Source organism: Chiloscyllium plagiosum, chromosome 39 (assembly GCF_004010195.1).
Source record: "Chiloscyllium plagiosum isolate BGI_BamShark_2017 chromosome 39, ASM401019v2, whole genome shotgun sequence".
Classification (NCBI taxonomy): Eukaryota; Metazoa; Chordata; class Chondrichthyes; order Orectolobiformes; family Hemiscylliidae; genus Chiloscyllium; species Chiloscyllium plagiosum.
The window spans coordinates 7,568,198-7,575,905 of NC_057748.1; the positions used below are offsets into that span (position 1 = coordinate 7,568,198).

General features: G+C 42.7%; 1 protein-coding gene across 1 annotated transcript in view; it reads left to right on the forward strand.

Moving 5' to 3' along the window:
• The first annotated feature begins 7,415 nt into the window (after positions 1-7,415).
• The window catches only part of LOC122542191 (serine/arginine-rich splicing factor 3-like), a 21,921-nt gene continuing 21,628 nt past the window's right edge, over positions 7,416-7,708 (forward strand). The window contains exon 1 of the mRNA XM_043679641.1: positions 7,416-7,571. The gene's annotated coding sequence lies outside the window, so the exon portion shown is untranslated. The remainder of the gene's footprint in view (positions 7,572-7,708) is intronic.

A 7,708-nucleotide genomic window follows, 5' to 3' on the forward strand; every position in this document is an offset into this window, starting at 1 on the left:
AAGAAAAAATAAATAAATAAATAAATAAATAAATAAATAGGGATTCACACAGCACTATAAAAAAAAAACAGGAGACCAGCCACATCCGAGCCTGGGTGCATCTGGAGAAGGAGCATGCGTCGTCTACCAACTCCTTTGAGCTGTTCAGGGAGAGGTGGGCGCCGCAGGGAGTGGAGTGCTTTATATCCCCTCCAACTCTATTCTGATTTAATCCCTGCCCTCCCCTTCACTGTTTGATCACACAGCACTGCCCTTTGTTGTGAAGGGCAGTGTTTGTCACTGGCCACTCAGGTGTTTCCTATCTTCCTGGTGGTGGAAATTGAATAAAGATTCGTGCACCTTGTGTCTTTCACTGTGTCTCACACCTGCACACACACACCATGGGTGCTGGGGAAAAATAAGCACTACCGCTTGGGGTAAAGAAAAAAAAAGAAAAAATAATTAACCAGGAGATTTAGAATTTCCTCAGAAAAATAATTATTAAAAAAATATAAACAGGAGATTCAGAAGGTCTCCTCAATTTGGGACTGCCTCAGAGCCCATGTACTGCTCCCATGTAAGTAAAGAGCGATTTGGTGAAACTGGCCTGCGTGTCGGTATTTCACTGGCAAAGAGTCATATTGGATTGGAGATATTAATGCTGTTTCTCTCTCGACAGGTTTGCTGAGTTTCTCCGGTAATCTCTGCGTTTGTATCACCGATAACAGAAGGACGACAATCACCATTCTTGGGACTTTCTTCTGCAGCTAATGACTAACCTACTTCCCCACACAACAGCACTTCATTGTAATTCATTAGAGGTATTAATAACCCAGGTAATAAAGTGTGGTCTCTCTCTCTCTCTCTCTTCTCCCTCTTGCCTTGGTTTGGTTTGAAGATCAGAGCTGCCACCTGGTGTCTGGGTCTTCCCTGCAGCAGCTAACAACATTCAGCAGGTTACAGGGAGAATTGAATTCCTGTGCTGTTAATTTTCATTCGAATGCCGGCTCCCATACTTGGTGAATAAGGAATGATCCTTTCTACTGAATGGCTACTGTGTGCCTCAGGTGTAGCTCCTGTTTGCACACAAGCAACACTTCACTCCCATTTGACACCACATCTGTCTTGAATGATCATATATATTATGCGTATATATCTCATCTTTTATGATATCTGGTCCCTTCTAATGCCTCACCGTTAAACAAACTATCTCCGTCTATCCCTTTAATCACTCAGTGTCAGTATCAGCTGATAATTTACTTTGAGAGAAACTGGGATTTTTATTTTCAGGGAAAGCAACATCAAGGGAGATTATGACAGAAGCATTTGAAATCTGTTCATGGGGCGTATCGCTACTGATTAATTGGTCATCCCCAATTGCTCCTTGAGAGGGTGGTGGTGGTGAGCTATTTTGTTGAGTCCGCGTCTGGTGTCAGGAAGGGAGTTCCAGCGCTTTGACCCAGTGACACAGCATGAACGGCGATCTATTTCTGAGTCAGGCTGGCATGTGGCTTGGAGGGGAATTTGCAAGTGGTGTTTTTTTTCCTGTATCTGCTGCCCTTGTCCTTCTAGATGGTAGTGGTCATGGGTTTGGACGGTTCTGTCAGAGGAGCATTGTCAAATTGCTGCACTTCATCATGTATAAAGCAACACCAATGTGGAGGTGTTGTTCAACTCAAAACATTACGCTGTTTCTCTCTCCGCATATGCTGCCAGACCTGCCGAATTTCTTCAGTACTTTCTGTTTTGAAGTCAGATTTCCAACATCCATTGTATTTTGCTTTTATTTTGAGGTATTAAGTGACATCTTGAAAGCAAGACTGTGGTAGAGAGGTGTAATAGGCATTTGCAGTTTATGACCTTCAGGGTAAAACAAACACTTTAATTAGCTTACAGGACATTGCCACTTTTACTGCATTTAATTCTGGTCTCTCATAAAAAAAGAAAGATGTTGTTAAAATTGAAAGGATTAAGAAAAGATTTATCAGGATGTTGCCAAGGTTGGAGGGTTTGAGCTATACGGAGAGGCTGTATAGGCTGGAACTATTTTCCCTGGAGCATTGGTTACTGAAGGGTGACCTTATAGAGATTTATAAAGTCAAGAGATAGGGTAAATAATCAAGGTCTTTTGCCCTGAGGTAGGGGAGTTTAAAACTAAAGGGCATGGATTTAAGGTGAGAGGGGAAAGATTTGAAAAGGATCCAAAGGGTACCTTTTTCACGCAGAGGGAGATGCGTGTATGGAATGAGCTGCCCGAGGAAGTAGTGGAGGCTGGTACAATTACAGCATTTAAAAGGCAACTGAATGGGGATATGAATAGGAAGGGTTTAGAGGGGTTTGGGCCAAGTGCTGGCAAATGGGACTAGACTAATTGAGAATATCTGGTCAGCATGGATGAGTTGGACTGAAAGATCTGTTTCCATGCTGTACATCTCTATGACTCGAGAAGCATAAAGAGGCCATTTGGCCCCTTGGGTTTATTCTGCCATTCAATAAGATTACATTCCTGCCTATCCAATCTCCTTTCACCTCCCACCCCCTTCTTTATCAAAAATCTATCCACCTTTGCCTTAAAAATATTCAAAGACTCTGCTTCAACTATCTTTTCAGGAGGAAGGTCATGAGCTTCTGTAAGGATAAAGATTTCTGCTCCTGTCTGATTTAAATACTGCGATCCCTTATTTTGAAATAGTGAGCCCTAAATCTCAATTCTCCCACACAAAGGAATATCCTTTCCCCAGCTTCCATCAAGCATCTCTCTCCCCCCCACCCAGCTTGATCTTCTCAGTCCAGCGAGTACAAACCTATTGAGTTATACAGCACAGAAACAGACCATTTGGTCCAACCAGACCATGCTGACCATAATCCCAAACAAAACTAGTCCCACTTGCCTGTGGTTGGCTCAGATCCTTCCAAACCTTTCTTATTCATGTATTTGTCTAAATTGTAACTGTGCCCACATCCACCACTTCCACTAGAGGTTCATTCCACACACAAACCACCAAAAAATTGCCCCTCGTGTTATTTTTTTATTTTTCCCTGCTCACCTTAAAAATGTGCCCCCCACTAGTCTTGAACTCCCCCATCCTCGGGAAAAGACACCTGACACTCACTTTTTTGCAAACCTCTATAAGTTCATCTGTCAACCTCCTACGCTCCAGTGGAAAAGAATCCCACGCTACCCAACCTCTCCCATAACTCAAACCCTTCATTCCCAGCAACATCCTGGTAAATCTTTTCTGAACCCTCTCCAGTTTAATAATATCCTTCCCATAACAGAGTGACCAGAACTGGACACAGTACTCCAGAAGAGGTCTCACCAATGTCCTATACAACATCCTGTCCAATCTTACCTCAAAACCCACCCAGTCCAGGCTTTATTTTGGTAAACTTTATTTGGACTGCTTCCAATACATTAAGATGCTTAAATACTGAGAGCAATGCTGTAGACAGTAGTCCTGGTGTGGTATCACTAAGGCTCTGTATAACATTAAATGTTTTTAACAATACGTGTCCCTCATAATAAATGGTAATATTCCATTGGCTTTCCTCATCACTTACTGTCTCAAAATATCAGCCTTTTACAATTCATGCTATGGGACACCCAGATCCCCGGATATATCTTTGAGCTCTGCAATCTCTCACCATTCAGATATTATGCTTCCTTTTTACTCTTTCTGCATAAGAGAGGCAGTAAGAGAGGCAGGGTAGGTATAAACTACAGAGCTATGGGTCGGACTGGATTGCTTCTGGAATGAGCTAGCACAGACTAGAGGGGCTGTACTGCTTCCTTTATAGTGTACTGCTCAATGCAAATACAAGCTGCTGCTATTATTCTGTTTATGAATAATGGATGGGAGAGTCCCTGTTTAACAAGATCTCAGTGAATGAGTGCAGTTAATGTGGTATTGAGTAATGCCTTTGATTGGAGTCCTTGTCTGGTTGTGTTTCCAACTCTCCCCCTAGATAATTTAGAAGGAATATGTCGCAAACAAATGGCTTTACTGGATCATTTGGCAATATAAATCTTGCCTAATACAGTTATTCCAAACACTGGCTTTAATTTGACCATTGCTAGTTCACAGGAGCTTGAGATCTGTAAGAATGATCACTGAGTTACCTATCTGATTCTGAATGATCACACTGGATCTCCCATTGGATTAGAGGGTGGTTGTAGTGATCAGAGCCAGGACTCATTGACTATGAGATCCTGGATTGGGGTTGTAAACCCTGACAGAAATAAACATGAGTCTCAGGGATTCTCCTCACTGTAGGGACTGGCTCTGAGCTGTACGTGTAACTAAAGGGTGACTTGGTGATAGGATAGTGTCCTCTGTGCTGTTATTTCAGTGTGAACAGGTTTCTCTGCATCCTCTTCATTCATTAATCTTCAGGAAGTCAGGCCTTTCTAAAGAATCGAAGGTTTACATTACTACAGTTTTAATGATGAAAATATCCTTAGGAAGAGGTGGTTGGGGAAAACTAAATTTGAACTAAAATTAAATTAAATTCTAAGACAGGAACTTGAGTACCCCTGACATTGACACAAACTTCAATAAGAAGACGATCAAACCTGAAGCTAATGAGAGAATTGGCACAATTTTAAATGTGACAGGTTATCATTCCTAGGTGAATAGGGAATTCTGGTTCCACATGTGATAAGGATATGGACAAGCCCTGACATTTAAATTTTCTTTCGGTGACTTTCTTCCGTGTAAAAACAGAAAGCACGAGAGAAAAAGAAATGCCTGTTGCCCCATTTAATACCTGGTGGTTTTACCCAGAGGACAGATTTGGAAACTTGTCATTATTTTAATTGTGTCTGATGCAGTGAAGAGCATTAGACCATTTACACACATCATTCTAGACAGATCAAAGCATTTCCCATTCACAGTTCCAATAAGCCATTGCAGAAAGTAAAAAAAAAACAAGCAGAGGAAAGCTTATTATCAAAAGAATAAGTAATGAATATGAGAGGCAAAAAGATCAAAAGGTGCTCAGTGAGAATAATCTAATGGATAGGAGGCCAACTGCATTGTCCAAAGAGATCCTCTGATTTCATTTATGTTGCATATTCAATATAATGAAATGTCCCAGCTTGCTTCAGTGGACCATTATGAAACAATGCCTGACACTGAATCAGAATAACCAAACACCTGACCTAAAAGGTTGGTTTTAAGATGTGTCTTAAAGGAGCAAAGCAAGATAGAATGGTGGAGAGGTACAGGGGTGGGAATTTCAGAATTTCAGGTCCAGATAACAGAAGCTGTGGCTACTGAGTGCTACAGTGATAAAAATGGGAGCTGCTGAAGAGGCCAGAATTGGAGGAGCACAGAGATCTTGGGGGGGTGGGGGGTGCGGGTTGTGTGATTGGACATTACATAGTTATTTGGTAGCTTCAATCTAACTGAAAGTAGAGATGGTTTGCCAAATGTTTTCATTGTGTACTCATCAGGACAAATGCAAGAATGCCAATTTTTTTTTAAATCAAAATTATGTATATTGTAGAAGGCACTGATTGGTTGGCAGGTCAATTTTTGGTGAACTAATGGCTACACCAACAACCAATTTAAGACCATCAGTCAAGTTCATAACACAGCTAATTTACACGCTGGAAGCAACATGCATTTTTAAAAATATATTCATTTGTGGGATGTGTGCAATATGTCTGGTCAGCATTTACTGCCCATTCCTAATTACTCTTGAAAAGATGGTGGTGAGTTGCCTTCTTGAACTATTGCAGTCCACCTGCTGTGGGTTGGTCCACAATGCTATTTGGGAGGGAATTGCAATCATAAACAGGTACTTGTTCTCTGCAAACGACAGGAATATTTTCAAATCTTGCAACTTTTTTGAATTACCCAGGTGTTTAGGGAACCTGAATTCCCTGTTGCTTTCTCAGGCAGAGTCAACTTGCCAATCAATCAGCATGTTTTTCTCATTTCTACGAATTGTTGCTTACGTTTAAAATTTAGCATTCTTGCATTTCTCCTGATGAGTACAAGATGAGAACCTTTGGCAAAAATATCCACCTTTTCAGCCATATTGAAGTTCTTTATAGCTAAGTGACCTTAAGTTAAAGCTTTCAAGAGAGAGGAATTAATATGTGTTCATAATGGAACTTTGTATAAGATTTAATTTCTGATGAGAGGTGATAGTGATGTAGTGGTATTCCACATGCCTAGACTAACCTAACGGTTCGTGTATGGAATGAACTTCCAGAGGAAGTGGCGGTTGTGGGTACGTTATAACATTTAAAAGACATTTGGACAAGTACATGAATAGGAAAGGTTTGGAGGGATATGGGCCAGGAACTGGCAGGTGGGATTAGTTTATTTTGTGACTATGGTTGGCATGAATTGGTTTGGACCAAAGGGTCTGTTTCTGTGCTGTATGACTCTAATCCTCTGGGCCACAGGCTCAAATCCCACCACTATCATAACAGCTCGTGGATATTTTTATTAAATTAATTGACAGCTAGTTTCAGTCACAGTGAATGCAGTGATGTTGAGATGCCAGTGTTGCACTGGAATGGAAAAGGACTAACTACCTGACTAAGGAGTAGTGCTCTGAAAGCTTGTACTTTGAAATAAACCTGTTGGGCTATCACTTGTACGGTGAATGCAGTTAGTTTCTGGCCTTGGACGGCTGCTTTGGACTAATTGGTGACAGTGTTTCTAACATCACAGCAAGAGTTACACAACTTGAGGTAGTAAATGCACTATGTAAATGTAATACCACTAGCAGATGGGACTTAAATTCAAATAATACAATCTGGGATTTAAAGTAGGTCTCACTGATAGAGACTATCAGCAATCATTGTAAAAACCTCAACTAATGTCCATTGTCAAAGAAAATCTGCCACCTTGGCCCAGCCTGACCTACATGTGACTCCAGACCAATAGCACTGTGGTTTGACCCATAACTGCAATGGCTTAACAAGTCACTTGGCAGTTTAGGGCAATTAGGGATGGGGAACACATATTGACCTCCTCCTGGGATTCACAGTGAACTCCAAACCCGCTCTCCCAAATGCCCAGTTTCTGCATTGGCTGAAAAGCAGTTTTAACTCCAGCCTGATGCTGGCGCTGCTGCCCCTCGGCACTAATGGTCCTCATGAGCAGATCCCCTCTTGCAGCCACCTATCACCTCGTTAGCATAACTGTTACCACCGGACACATTGGGCTGCCGGCGATATCCCGCCTCCTCCCCAGTCGCGCCGTTCTGAATGGTCAGACTGCGGCGGGCCCCGCCACAGGCGCAGCGATGATTGGGTCAGGTGGCTGTTCCTCAAAGATAGTCCCCGCCCTCCACGCGGTCCTGCGATCAACTACTGGCTTATTTGAAAGCAGGTGGCGCTTGTGTCGTGGGGAGAGACGTCAATCAGGAGGAGGCGGGATATGATTGGTTAGAATCGCTGTCACACATGCCATGTCGCCGAACGACCCGACAGATTGTGGGATCGGATTGGTTGGAGCCGCTGTCAATCAATCGGAGTGTGGGTCCGCCATTTTGTAGGAGCGATCGGCGGGAGGAGGGCAGAGAGTGAGTGAGAAAGGAGTCAATGTGAGGAGGGGGAAAAGAGATAAAAGGTAAGTAGAAAGAGAAAACAATGTGGTCGGCGGATTGGGGGGAGGGCGAGAGGGAGCATCGCTGACAGAAAACCTGGGCCTTCAGTAGTGGGCGAATTTTCCGCGCCCCCCCTCCCCCCAAACACTGCCCCCCCTCC